Source organism: Delphinapterus leucas, chromosome 10, assembly GCF_059928025.1.
Source record: "Delphinapterus leucas isolate spDelLeu-1000000601 "Yukka" chromosome 10, BTC_Dleu_Yukka2, whole genome shotgun sequence".
Lineage (NCBI taxonomy): Eukaryota > Metazoa > Chordata > Mammalia > Artiodactyla > Monodontidae > Delphinapterus > Delphinapterus leucas.
The window spans coordinates 95,700,377-95,715,930 of record NC_143138.1 but is presented as its reverse complement, the minus strand read 5'-3'; positions in this window follow the sequence as shown (position 1 = coordinate 95,715,930).

Here is a 15,554-nt window from a genome sequence, read left to right as displayed (position 1 = left end):
TTGCATGCACTTTGTACTTTGCATCTTTTGGTCAACATTTTGTTACAATCTGAAGTTATTCCTATAGATGCATTCCATCATGGCTCATTTACTTTCATTGTTGTATAGTTTCCAGGATATGCATATATCAGTTTCTTTATCCTTTTTGTCACTGATAGATAATTAAGTTGCTTCCAATGTGTGGCTTTTGGCAACAAGAATGCTACGAATATTTTTGTTCAGGTCTTTTTCTTTTTTTTCTTTTTTCTTTTTCTTTTAGGCATATGGAGGCTGCATCAGGGCATCCGCAGCATCTTTTTAAAAATTAATTAATTAATTAATTAATTTTAACTTTTTGGCTGTGTTGGGTCTTCGTTGCTCCACGTGGGCTTTCTCTAGTTGCGGCGAGCGGGGGCACTCTTCGTTGCGATGCGCAGGCTTCTCATTGCGGTGGTTTCTCTTGTTGCAGAGCACGGGCTCTAGGCGTGTGGGCTTCAGTAGTTGTGGCACGTGGGCTCAGTAGTCGTGGCACGTGGGCTCTAGAGCGCAGGCTCAGTAGTTGTGGCGCACGGGCTTAGTCGCTCCGCGGCATGCAGGATCTTCCCGGACCAGGGATCGAACCTGTGTGTCCTGCATTAGCAGGAGGATTCTTAACCACTGCACCACCAGGGAAGTCCCTTTTGTTCGGGTCTTGCAGTACATTTGTGTGCATATGGAAGACTATTCATAAAAATATATTAAACTTACTATTTAAATTATTTTTCTATTTCCCATTGCCAAGTACATACAACTTAATTCATGCAAGTTAAATCTGTTCTTTTGACACTTCTGCATATAAAAAGATACGTAGAAATAAGATTCAGAAGATTTTAATGATAGTAGCTGAACATTATTACATATGAATTTAGGTTCAGCAATGTACCTTGACCATAAATAAGTGCTCTTTTAATCAATATGTCTAATACATTCCTTTAAAAAAAACCCATAAATTATATTAAAATAAATTAAAGTCGCATTCTTTATGGTCAAATGGAACATAATTTAACTTCCTGGAAATGCATTTTTCCTTACTTTGATAAGAAAGGATTTTTAAGGTATTGTTTGCAGTTTTTAAAGGGAGGCTTTAATTTCTTTCTTTACCTCTGAAGGGAAATATAAGCACTGAATGTTATTTGGAGGTTTTACAGATGAAACATTTTCCATTTAAAGGAAATTTACAAAGGAAGGTTAAATGTTGTCTTTTAAGGTAATTATTAGTCACATGTATTGTTAAAATATATTTGTAAGATATTTGAATTCTGTAGTAAATTCCTTAAGTTTCTGACACTTACTGGAAAAAAGAGAGAAGGGAAGGGCAGTCAAAAGTTTTGATCAGGCTAAGGTGAAACCCTCCTAAATGCTCCCTGATACTCCAAAGGGCACTTAGAGTTTAGCTGTTCCATCACTATGCAGATACCCACACTGTCCAACTTGGTAGCCACCTAACAACTGTGGCTATTGAGCATAAAAACGTAGCTAGAGCAGCTTAGGTGTGCTCTAAATGGAAAAATACATCCAAGCTTTTGAAAACTTAGTATAAGAAAAGAGAATGTAAAATATCTCATTCATAATTTTATATTGATTAGATGTTGAGATGATCCTATTTTGATATATATGGGTTAAATATATAAAATATATTAAAGTTATATCACCTATTTCTTTTTTACTTTCTTAATGCTACAAAATACAAACTTACATATATGTTTGTATTACATTTCTATTGGACAGCACTGGTATAGACAAATAAAATATTCTAAGAGCTCATGTTTTTTTCAGATTCACATATTTATTTTATGATAGTCCTCAAATGGATATAAATGTATTATTATTTTTTGGCCTATAATGTCATAAAAAGTTCATTTTTATACTTACAGTAAAGTCTAGGTGGTTAGTTTATTCCTAGAGAGAATTATTAATATATCTAGATATAAAAAATAAACTTCACAAAGCTAAAGAGAGGCTAGGGAAACTATAGTTCCACTTAAAAAGGTAAACATTAAGGTTATTTAAAATACATCTTGAGGTAGACTTCATCTATCCTCACTGTGGTATAGGTATACTGATGTATATTTCATTGGGTTAATATTTGGATGACTTAAACGCAGATGTGTTTCTATTTGAATATCTTTGCCTTCCAATGTAGAGGAGAAAGCCAAAAGATTAGTTTAAGTAGTCTCTGGGGGAATCTAGGACATTTCACATTGAACTGCTTCTTGATGGTGTATCTCAAAACTAGCTACTAAAGGCCAAAGTTTGTTGGTCTTCAGAGCATCTTATTTGACAGGTAAATATTACTATGCAATAATTCAATAGGAAAGTATGAATTTGTGCCATTTTTTTGTATAGTTATGTACACAAAATATTGCTTCTTAATAGCATGGAAATGACCTAAAACCTCATTTTCTTTTTTATCTGTTTGAATCATAAAGTTTATAGTTTCCACTCCTCCACAAACCATCACCCTACCCATTCCTATTTTCACTGTGTCCCCTCAGCTACCACAGTTCTGCAAACCAACCAAAGAGCCACATGGAAGAAGAAACATAGCCACCTCTTCATCAGTCTGAGCACTTCTTAGGTGTCAGGAGTTATGCCACTAGTTTTAAGCATCCGTCTTTTTAATATATCTAAGTGAAACATCTGAAACCATTTAACATGGAAAGCCATGAAGAAAAAGAGGATATGATACTTCCTTTAGTATCAGCGCTTTGATTACCAACAGTTTCACCCTGAAATGTGGGGTGTGGGTGTCCTTGACAGTGCATCTGGATGGTTCCAATATTCAAGACCACTCACGAGTAGCACAAGAAAAATCAGTGCAAACACATCACTGACCGGCATGGTTAAAATCCCAGTCGAGTCCCTTTCCTTGAGACATGGTCTGTGGGTGGCAAAGGCAGGGCATCCAGTGTGTGAAATGAGTAGTAAATGAACTCTCCCAAGTCCTACGGTGAACCGAGGTCGTGCATTGTACTTTGGTTACTTAGACTTAGGAAATCCTGCCATCTTCAAGGTCTGATTCCTTAATATAATTGAGAGGGCAGTCTTCCCAGGCTTCACCTAATGTCATTTTAAGTTGCCCACTTCTAAACTAAAGAACTATAGACAAATGCCCACTCTCAGACTAACATTTTTTGGTATTGACTTCTACTCTTGCTTTTTGTTTCCCCTTTTTAGTCAAGAAACTTGCACTGAGTGTCTTCTATGTACCAGTTATTGTTTGCAGTGAACTCAAACATTAGGGAACAAGACAGATGAAAATCTTTGCCCCACGGAGTTTACATTCTTCTTAAGAAGCCAGAAATGGGTTTTGTTGCTTGTAAAAAAATTCTGAAGGTTGGAGGAGGGATAAGGAAAGTTCAGAAATAAGGCAAACATACACACCATCGCTGCTGTCCTCTGCATCACAATCAAGAGCTTCTCTAACACAACAAAAGAAGAAAGTGAAACGAGAGTCATACAGATTAGAAAGGAAGATACAAACTCATCATACTTTGCATCCAATAGACCTGTATACATAGAAATCCATGGCGGTCTAGAAGTAATGAAAGATCACAAGAGTGCTTGGTGAATATCAACACATTGAAATGAACACGTGTCATAACAGTAAGAACAATGTAGAAATCTCAATAAAGATCCAACTCTCAACAACAAAAGAAGCCCTAAGTAACCAGGAAAAAAAAAAAAAAACCAAAAAACTTTAAAAAGAGAGAGAGAGAGATGAAGGATAATTTTAGAGAATTTCAGAAAACACTATTGAATAATAGCTCTTGTTTTTCTTTTCTGTCTAGAGATGGTTTGATGGTGATTCTTAGTTTGAGTTGCAGATTAAAAAAATTTTTGATATAACCTATGGATCATTATCCTAGACATAAATGCACATACACAAAACACTATGGTGTTTGACTGTTTGTCTGAATTCCGAGGTCCACTTAGTTGGATGATATCAAATGTTCCTCCAACTCTAAAACGATTGTTATTTCATTATTACTGTTTTAAGACAATATGAATAGAATATAATAAAAATCACAGTAGCAGTTGATATTTACATTAATGAGATCCTGTTCTTCTAGGCTCTGTGCTAAGTAAGCACTTTCTCTACAATATCACATGAATCCTCGAACAAACATATATTGTAGTCACTATTACTATTTCCATTTATGGATGAGAAATTGAGGCCCAATGAGATCAAGTAATCCAAGTGATTCAATGTGGTCAGGCTCTTTGGAAATATCTTCTCATAGAACCAACTGATTTATAATTTGTTTTTCTCTTATCTAGAGAACTTACCTCCGTTTATATTTATGCCCCTTTGTTTCATCAATTAATGCTTGCCTCCCCAATGGACCACAGTCTACAAGAATAGAGACCCTAGCTAGTTTTGTTCACCAATGAAACCTCATTGTTTGCACACTATGTAGGACTTAGTTATCACTCAATAAATTTTGGCAGAATACATTAATGAATAGGTGAAAGAATGAATGAATTAGGAGTGAATCTGTCCAAATCTGCATAGCTTTTGAGTAGGAAAGCCTGGATTCCTATCCAGATCTAATTGATCGGAGCCCCAAATACTGCAAATGAAGTGATAAAACATATATAAAATTAAAAATATATAATACTTTAAGAGTAATAAAGTTGAGCATCGAAAAGAAACATACTAAAGAATAGAATGAAACCAGGGAAGTAGACAGATGGAACACAAAAACGTATGTGAGGAAAGTAAAATTGGCTTTGGGCTCTCCATTGGCCAGAGCTAAGAGAGAAAAATGAATTCTGCTTCCAAATTTGAGTTTTTCCATCACCTTATACCATCTCTATTATAATCTGTCATTTTTGAACACTTTATCTTATGACCTCAAAACACACAGCCTTCCTTTTGAATTCTTCACCTTAACACATTTTTTTTTCACAGAAATTTTCAACGCTACCGTGGAAAAATACCGGTTTCCCCAGGGTCATACACTGGAAAGAAGAACAAAACAGAAGGAGCAGAAATGGATCTGGCTGAGCAGCTCCAATGGGAGGCAGTAAAATTCTGGCCCCCAGGACTGAATCTTCATGAGCTAGAAGAGTGCAGAGGACACACTTCACTAGTCATATTCATCTTTGCTATCTCCAAGTAAGTTAGCATGGCCAAGATTGAATAGACTTGGAAAACTGAATGTCACCATCTGGGTAGGCTAGAAGGGGCCAGCGGGCCTTGCCACCTTCTTTGTGTTCATCTTGGTGTAACATCTCAGACCCAGACAGTTAATAATTCATGGATTTACCAAGCAGGTGTTTATACTATCAATGTGTGATGGATCCTAAGCCAGAGAAAAAGGAATACAGACGTCGAGACAGAACAAATGTGCACAGATTCCACCTGATGGTGCACGAATTCATTCTACATCAGGGCATTCATCCATCAATATTTCAACTCTAGTTGATGCCCATGTGATATAAAATATCTTCTGAATAGAATATAACACGTTCTGAACAGAATATAATGTGCATGGTACAATTTTTCTCTTTACCTCGTTTCAAACTGACCTCCTAGACTCAAGAGCACAGATTTTCCACAGCAGAATGTAAAGACTTCTTAAGGTTGTGTCCAAAGTAGGTCATTCAAACCACTGCCTGCATTCACGGGGGACATATCTAAGAGGCCTCTGAACAATACCATACTTCTCTTAAAGGGCGACCCACATTCATTTTTTACAAGTAAATATGAACTCTCACATTTCAAGCCATGCCAGCCTTCCTTGCTTACTGCTCAAGTTTCTTTCATTAGTTTTGAAATCTCATTTAGAGCTAGAGTGGAACAAAAGTTTGGTACATGCTAACTTTGAACTGCTTTCAGTCAGTGGGAAAGAAATAGGGCGAGAAGAAGTTCTGGAGAGTTGGAGACCCAGGGAGATGACAGCGGGGAAGGCAGCAGCGTGAGAGGTTGCACCGAGGAAGTGGACGGAGAAGAATCTGCTTCAGCCTCTTTGGAAACACGGCACCCAGTACAGCTAAGGATACAGACAGCAAGAAGGGGCCAACCAAGAGATGCCGAACTAGGCTGACTGTAGGTCTACCTCATATTCCTAGGTTTAGAAGGAACATGTGTAAAATATGTTTCCCCAAAAGATTTGCTTTAAATTTTTTTTTTGTGGTACGCGGGCCTCTCACTGTTGTGGCCTCTCCCGTTGCGGAGCACAGGCTCCTGACGCGCAGGCTCAGCGGCCACGGCTCACGGGCCCAGCTGGTCCGCGGCACGTGGGATCCTCCCGGACCGGGGCACGAACCCATGTCCCCTGCATCGGCAGGCGGACTCTCAACCACTGCGCCACCAGGGAAGCCCTGCTTTAAATTTTAAATCTCCACCAAGGGTATATACTTCCTCCCGAAAATTAACATATTTTTATTTTTTTACAGATTTATAAAACATTTGGTCAATTTCACATGAAAAAGAGAAGTAAAAATACCTAAAAAAACCCAGAATAATACAAGTTTAGTTTATATTATTTAATATATTACATTGTGTTATATTGCAAGATGTGATATTATGATTTATAATAAGAAATAAACATTTGGTCTTAGTCCCTGTTCCGCCGCAGAGCTGGGAAAACTCTTAGAATTTCCTAAGTGAGGATAGCAGTACAGTCGTCTTCTTATGTTAATGAGGTGATTTCTGGAAAGCACCTGAAGAGGTGGGCTGGTTGCCAGGGTAACCGACTCTGTGATTAGACGCTGGGAATTTTCAGTCCCACCCCCGTGACCTCCTGGGAGCGGGGAGAGGCTGGACGTTGAATTGATTGCCAATGGCGAGTGATTCAATCAGTCATGCCTAACTAATGAAACCTCCATAAAACCCCAAGGGATGGGGTTTGGAGTCCTGCCTCGGCAAACACATGTAGATCTGGGGAGAGCGGCAGAGTGACGCCCTGGGAGCAAAGAAGCTCTGTGCCCTTCCCCATACTTTGCCCTACACATCTCTTCCATCTGGTTGTTCCTGAGTTATATTCTTTTACAATAAACTAGTAATCTAACAAGTAAAATCTTTCTCTGACTTCTGTGAGCTGCTCTAGCAAATTAATCAAACCTAAGTGGTGGGGGGGTGGGTAGTAGCTAGAGCCTCCAATCAGTCAGAGAAGCTCAGGTGACAGCCTGGACTTGCACTTGGCATCTGCAGTTGGGATGGGGGGAGCCCTGTGGGACTGACTTCTTAACCTGTGGGATCTGATGCTATCTCCTCGTATATAGTATCATAATTGAGTGGAATTATAGGACACCCTGCTGATGTTTGAGAACTGTTTGCTGGTGTTAGGGGGAACCCACACAGTGGAATGTGTGCTCAGAATTGTTCCAATATATTATATCATATTCATATTTAGTTAACATTAGCTAATATAATATTATTTGATACAATCAGCTTTTAAATGCCTCTAAAATGCTAACTCTCCTTGTCATAAAGAGGATTCTCAAATAGAATGGATTCTAACATGACGTCATCTATAAAGAGAAGTACAGGAAGTGAGACACTCTTCTTAGTGGTAGATCTATTTGGGTGGCAAGAGGACCCCTTAGCTCCACTGACTGATATAATACTTAGCTCTTCTTTCTTTCGAGAGGTAGAGAATCCACCTCTGTCTGACTTTAGCAATCAGAAAATGTTAACTTCACGAAAATTTAGATGTCCGGGTGTTCAGTTACTTCCAGGCTTGGGGGCTGCAAGGCACAAGATACCATAAAGGATCAATTACTCTCTGTTTTGCATTTCTGCCTTTTACTCTGGAGTCTCAGATTCAGACTTCACATGGCAGCAAGATGGTGGTGACAACTCCACCTTCTACAACCTCTCAAGTTTCAGGAACAGACAATATAAGGGAAAATGTCTTTCTCTAGAAATCCGAGAGCCTATTGGCTCTACTTGGGTTGTGCGGTCATTTCTCACCTAGTCAGGAGGCTGTGTGGAATGCCTAGTCTCGACATCATGTGATTCGCCTAGCATTCAGCTTACAGTCAGCTCCACTAAAACTACATGGCTTGGGATGGAGATGGGGGGCTTCTCAGAGGAGACAAAAGTGTATGACTAGATTCTGGGAAATGAAAGCAAATTGTTCCCTATAACTGAGAACCACCATTTTGTCCTCCACAGATACACAGAAAGATCAGAGATTTTTTGCAAATAAACGTTAGTAGTATTTAGTTAACTAAGTGGCAACTTCTGATGTCTTTGAGACTCTAAATCCAAGAGTTTTGTATTCTATAAACACAACTAGTACTCAGTATTTTTAACTCTTCTTATATAATTTCTTGTTATGTAAGTCTTTCTATTTGGTTTTTTAGAGTAGCTGCTGGACTAATTGGACCATGCCTTTCATCAAAAGACCTAGTTCACAAATTGCAGGGGATGCAAACACACAAGCATGGCAGGGATTCAAACATCTGAGGTCCCTTTAATGTTTTTCAACCCTAACACATTTTGGTTTTAATATTTCTTTCTGCCGCTCCAGGTGGTGCTTGCAAGTACCAGTTTCTTCCTTCTCCTCTTCCCCTCGCCCTCCTCCTTCCTGCCTCCTCTTCCTGCTTCTTCTTCCCCACCCCCAACCTTTCTTATCGCTACTACCCCATGCGCGCCAGGCACTGTTCTAAGTGCTTTATAAAAACATGATCTCATTTAATCCTAGTAACATTTTACAAATGAGGAAAATCAGGTTCAGAGAAACAAAGTAAACTGCCCAAATTTAGAGAGCTAGTGCGTTGAAAAGCCTCGGGTTTAAACTCAGTTTTTCCAGGTGTCGCAGTCTGCGCTTCACACCCTATGGTCAGGCTTGCCAGTGCACGTACACTACTTCACCTGAACTTTTGGTTGAAGGATGGTAATAGGAACTCGATTAGAAAAATCTCAATATTTTTCCCCTCCCGACCAGGCAGATAGAAAGGTCTTATCCTAGGTCAGTGGAATCTGTGTAATGAGTTTGCCAAAGGAAAGAAAGTACATGATACAATCTGATAGTTTTATATTTTTAAATGGTTGATTTGTTCTTCCTTTCTCCTAACATGTATCTGGATCTACTCTGTCTAGAGCAGTGTTTCTCAACTGGGAGTGATTTTGTCCCCCCAGGGGACACTGGCAATGACTAGAGACATTTTTAGTTGTCACATATGCGGAGGGGTTGCCCATCTAGTGAGCAGAGGCCATGGATGCTGCTAAATATACCACATTGCACAAGACCACCTCCACATCAAAAAATTATCTTGCCTCAAATGGCAATAGTTCTGAGATTAAGAAACCCTGCTTTAGTGCTTATACACTAACAATGAATTATCCAAAATGGAAATAAAGAAAATGATTCCATTTACAGTGGCATCAAAAACAATAAAATACTTAGGAATAAATTTAACCAAGGAGGTAAAAAACCTCTACGGATGGTCCCTGTCTATTGATGGTTCCACTTACGATTTTTTGACTTGCTGATGGTGCAGAAGGGATATGCATCCAGTAGAAACCATACCTTGAGTTTTGAATTTTGATCTTTTCCTGGACTAGAGATATTTGGTATGATATTCTCTCCTGATGCTGGGCAGCGTGAGAGAGCCACAGCTCCTAGTCACGGGATCATGACAGCTGATACGCTTACATCGATTCTGTACCCATACAACCATTCTGTTTTTCACTCTCAGTACAGTATTCAATAAATTACATAAGATAGTCAACACTTTATTATAAAATAGGCTTTGTGATTTTGCCCAACTGTTGGCTAATGTAAGTGTTGTCAGCCTTTTTAAAGCAGGCTAGGCTGAGCTATGATGTTCAGTAGGTTAGACGTAATAAATGCACTTTGGCTTACAATATTTTCAACCTATGATGGGTTTATGGGACCTAACTCCATAGTAAGTTGAGGAAGATCTGTACACTGAAAACTGAAAGACATTGGCAAAACAGATTGAAGAAGACACAGAGAAATTGAAACGTATCCTGTGTTCATGGATTAGGAAGATTAACATTGTTAAACTGTCCAGAGTACACAAAGCCATCTATAGATTCAACACAATTCCTATCAATGTTCCAGGCAGTTTTTACAGAAGTAGAAAAAATATCCTAAAATTTATATGGAAACACAAAAGACCCCAAACAGCCAAAACAATCCTGAAAAAGATGAATAAAGTGAAAAGCATCACACATCCTGATTTCAAGCTATATTATAAAGTTATGCTAATCAAAACAGTATGGAACTGGCATAAAAACAGACACATAGACCAATGAAACATTATTGAGAGCCTTGAAATAAGCCCATGTATATTAATACAAGACATGGGAGCCAAGAATACTTACTGGAGAAAAGACTGCCTGTTTAACAAATGGTGCCGGGAAAATTGGACACTCACAAGTAAGAGAATGAAACTAGACCCCCATCTTACAACACTTATAAAAATTAACTTGAAATAGATTAAAGACTTAAATGTGAGACCAGATACCATAACATTTCTGAAAGAAAACATAGAAAAAAATCTCTCTCACATGGATCTTGGTAATTATTTTCTGGATATGATACCTAAAGCAAAAGCAAACAAAATAGAAAATACTTAAGAGGGACTGCATCAAACTAAAAGCTTCTACATGGCAAAAGAAATGATCAACAAAATGAAAAAGACAACCTATGAAATGGGAAAAAAATATTTGCAAATAATATATCCAATAAGGGGTTAGTATCTAAAATATATAAAGAACTCATGCAACTCAATCATAAAAAACAAATAAACCAATTAAAAAATGAGCAAAGAAACTACATAGATGTTTTCCCATGGAAGAAGATATATGAATGCCCAACAGGGATATGAAAAGATGCTCAACATCACTAATCATAAGGGAAATGCTAATCTTATTAGAATGGCTCTCATCAAAAAGACAAGAGATAAGAGATGCTGGAGAGGATGTAGAGAAAAGGGAATTCTTGCGCACTGCTGGTGGGTATGTGAGGTGATACAGCCACTAGGAAACCAGTATGGAGATACCTCAAAACATTAAAAATAGAACTACCATATGATCCAGCAATTCCACTTCTGGGAATATATCCAAAGGAAACAAATACACTAGGTTGAAGAAATCTGCACCCCCATATTCACAGCAGCATTATTTACAATAGCCAAGCCATGGAAACAATGAAGATAAACGGATAAAAATTTGTGATACATACATATATATATGACTACTGTTCAGCCATGAAAAAAGGAAATCCTGCTCTTTGTGACAACATAAAGTGATATAAGTAAGAGAGAGAAAGGCAAATACTGTATGATCTCATTTATATGTGGAATGTACAAACAAACAAACAAACTCAAAGAAAAAGAGATCAGATTTGTGGTTCCTGGGTGGGGGTGTGGTAGTGAATGGGAGTGAGGGGAGGGGCAACTGGGTGAAGGTGGTCAAAAGTTACAAACCTCCAGCTGTAAGATAAATAAGTGTTAGGGATGTAACGCACATGATGACTATAGATAACACAGAAGCTGTTAAGATAGTAAATCCTAAAAGTTCTCATTACAAGGAAATATTTTTCTATTTTTTTTTTTATCTGTATGAGATGATGGATGTTAACTCATCTTATGTGGTAATCATTTCACAATATATGTAAGTCAAATCATTATGCTGCATACCTTAAACTTACACAAATCTGTTTGTCAATTATGTCTCAATAATAAAACTGGGGAAAAACATAAGTTAAAAAAAAAACCAAAACCCCACTGCTTTAGGATAGAGGTCAGAACATTTTTTCTGTGTAGAGCTTCATAGTAAACATTTCAGGCCTTGCAGGTCATAGAGTCTGTGGCTCAAGTAGTTAACTCAATCACTGTAGTGTAAAAGCAACCACAGACAATCCATAAGCAAATGGACATGGCTATGTTCCAATAAGACTTTATCACGTACACAGGTGTACAAGGAAATGGGTCAGGTTTGTCCTGAGAGCCATATATTACCAGTCCCTGGTCAAGAGTGTCCCTGAAGCTGTTATACATCAGGAAGACTACTTTCAGGTAAGTAACCATCCCAACGCACGGTATCAGGGAATCCCAGCTTTTTGTAAATACTCCATTATGTTCTCCTTAAGAAACTCAAGGCCACGTTGCATAGGAGGGGGGAAATATGTACATGGCATTTATTAGGAAGACAACCTGGTTTGAGGATTCCAGCATTTATGAGTGACAGTCAGCAGAGTACTTGCAGCAATGGGCCATGAACTATCAAGTGAGAATCAGAGGGCAGAGGCAACATCCCGTTTCAAATGGAGTGGTCTGCTCCCCTGGTGAGAAACATTCAGACAGCCGGAACCAGCTGGGGTGTGAGCCTGTCATAATGCTGGTCAGCAGGATACAGACACCAGGTCAGCAGGAACGTTTAATTAAAACAGTACCATCTCATATCTTCGGAGCACTCTGCCATTTTGAAAATGCCTTCACCTACATTATTTCATGGCATCCCTGGGAGAGTCTCATCTGGTCAGTAAACCTTTCTGAGCTATAACTAACAGGAATTTGGGTTACAAAGGCAAGTGATACTTGAACTTTTCTTTCAAGAAGAGTATGGTCTAGTGGGGAAGAAAGAGACAACAATGGTGTGTGTTCATTGAAAGAGCTCTTCATCTGGAGGAGGACGGTGACACAGCCTGGTTTTGGGATGAGGCTAAGGGAAGATGGGGTCACAGGGGTTTTTGTAGGTTGTTTTGCTTGAGTTGAGTGCTAAAATACATAAATCAATAAAAAAGAGGGGTGGGTGGTGAGAAAAGGCGGAGCACATGAAGAGTTAGTCAATCAAACTATGGGCTGGCATGGTGGCAGAGAGAAAGAGGACATTGCAGACACAGGGAGGGCAAGGCCATGGAGGTGAAAGACAGCAGGACGTGTGGTGTGTGACAGGGGGATGGCAAGAAGTCAGGGGAAGCCCAAGATTACATGCGGGGAAGAAAATATAAATAAAGCATGGATGTTTAAATGAAAGCCAGTTCATGGTTTGTCCTTAGTTGCCATTCAGAAGGGTATGGACTTGAACCTTTAGATTATGGAGTATTTGGAGGTCAAATCTCAAAGCTTAAGTCACAACACAAAGTCCGAATTTGAGAGCAGAGGCGAAGAGGCCTGGTAGGAGGCTGCTGTGTCATCTACACGGGAGAGGGGGCAGTAGTAGACAAAAGGAAGAAAGGGAACAGATTCAAGAAACACCTAGGAGGTAAACGTTTCAGAACTTAGAAATCCTCTCAAATAGTCAGGGCAGGAATTATCAACTCATTTAATAAATAAGAGATAACCAAGTCCGAAATCTTCAGTCATTAATTCACTATCTCAAATATAGATGTTGAGGGTGAATCCAAGTCCTCTATCTCATGCTCTTCTTTCTATATTTTTATTTTATTTATTTATTTATTTTTTTGGCGGTACGTGGGCCTCTCACTGTTGTGGCCTCTCCCGTTACGGAGCACAGGCTCCGGACACACAGGCTCAGCGGCCATGGCTCACGGGCCCAGCCGCTCCGCGGCATGCGGGATCCTCCCGGGCCGGGGCACGAACCCGTGTCCCCCGCATCGGCAGGCGGACTCTCAACCACTGCGCCACCAGGGAAGCCCCTTTCTATATTTTTAAACTAATGTTTCCAGAGTGTCCACATGTGCCGGATCTCAGCAAAGCCTGTTGTAACCATGTTTTAAATTACTTATGCCTCATGCGAAGAAGTGTTTTTACTTGGACTCTTTCTTACAAGGAAACTGAGGTTCAGAGACATATGTAACATGTAACATGCCTAAGGATCCAGAGGTAATAACAAAAAAGGCTGGCTTCGGCTGTGCCACACTGCCTCTGCCAAAAAGCATGCCACTGAGAGCCCACTCTTCAGAACTGCACTTCCCTGGCATGACAGCCACTAGTCACATGTGGCTATTTCAATTTAAGTTGCCTAAAATAAATAAAATTGAAAAATGCAGCTCCTCAGTCACATGAGCAGCGTTTCAGGCGTTCTATAGCCGCACATGGCTAGTGGCTACCATATCGCACAGCAGAGATACCATTTCATCCTTGCAGAAAGCTCTATTAAGTAGGGGATTGCTGTGGAATATGAAATCCCAAAGAGGTGTGCCTCATTCCAAACTGTTAAAGTAGAAAACTCAAAACAGACTTTTGACGTCACAAACCCAGATTCAAGGGGGATCGGCGGCCATATTATTTTCTTTCTCTCCATCCCTCAGTAGCAGAGACCCATTTGTGGATATGAGTTCTACCTTAAAACAAGGGAACGCAGACTGTGCATAATAAAGAGGAGTTTAGGCAAAGATGCTCTGGGCTTTTCTTGTAAAGGACTGGCTTCTCAGTGCTATGTTTATTAATGCAGTTTAAGGGAAATGGGAGATTAACTAAAGAAGATGGATAAAGAAAGTCTACCTAACAGACACTATATGGGGGATTAAAGCTTAGTCTAAGCATTCAAAGAATCTGATTTTTTAAAATATGCTCATGTGAGTAAATAAAATAAAATGAAATTGGCCAAGCTAACATCATGTGGGATTACATCACAAATCAATTCGGGCTAACCAAATTAGGCAGTCTTGAAAAAGCAATGACCCAAGAATAAAAGCTACTTATGATTTTGAAAGGAAAACTTGGCAAACAGGATTCAGAAAGCAGCATATCAGTGGTGACCAAGATAAGGTACCACAAATAATTAAGGTATTAAGCAGGTAGCGGCAGCTCTTCTTTGAACTGTGAGACTTTATTCAGAGTCCTTGCAAGAGAATAAAACAGTTTGAGTACCTTCAGATTTCTTAAACGGCTGGATCATAATTCCAAATTCCAGAAAGATTTCAACTATGCTGCTCTAACTGTGCTTTGAATTATGCTGGCTTAGTGATACATTATATAAGGCTTTTCTTTTTTCAAGAAAAATACATTGAATAAAAGGAGAAAATATCTCATAACTCTTCTCTACTGCCAAGGACACGTTTCCTTGAAAATTTACAAAAAAAAAAAAAGGCTTTCTACTGTTTTTCTTTTCTCTCCTATCACCTCTCCCTCAACACACTCCTATCACACGTACAATAAAAGTTGATGCAGATCCAAATTGCTGTGGGAAGATAGAGCATAGCCTGCAATACAATGATGGAGTCTTCATTGACCTTGACAAAGATCCGAGTATCAACACTTACTTGATTTGTACCAAAGTGCTCAATTTGAAAATAACTGCTACTCCTTGGGAGCTCTTATTCTGAATCGTTCTGCTACATGTTACAAGGATGATTAGTTGTCCGGATATTACAGCCTCTAAACTGTCACCAAAGTGAATGGCATACAATGAAGGGCTCCAAAGTGTTCTGAACAGTTACAGCCCCAAAGCTAATTGGGAGCCTGTTTGAGGCATGCAGACTGCTTTCTATAATACAATTCTGGTTCTAAAGACCAGTTAGCCTTAAAGGTAAGACTTCACTCCTGACTCCATACCTGGATTTCCCAACATATGCTGAACATCAACAGCTTGTGTACAACCTAAGGACACAAGGCAAACATTTCCAGCACCAGGGGTGTCT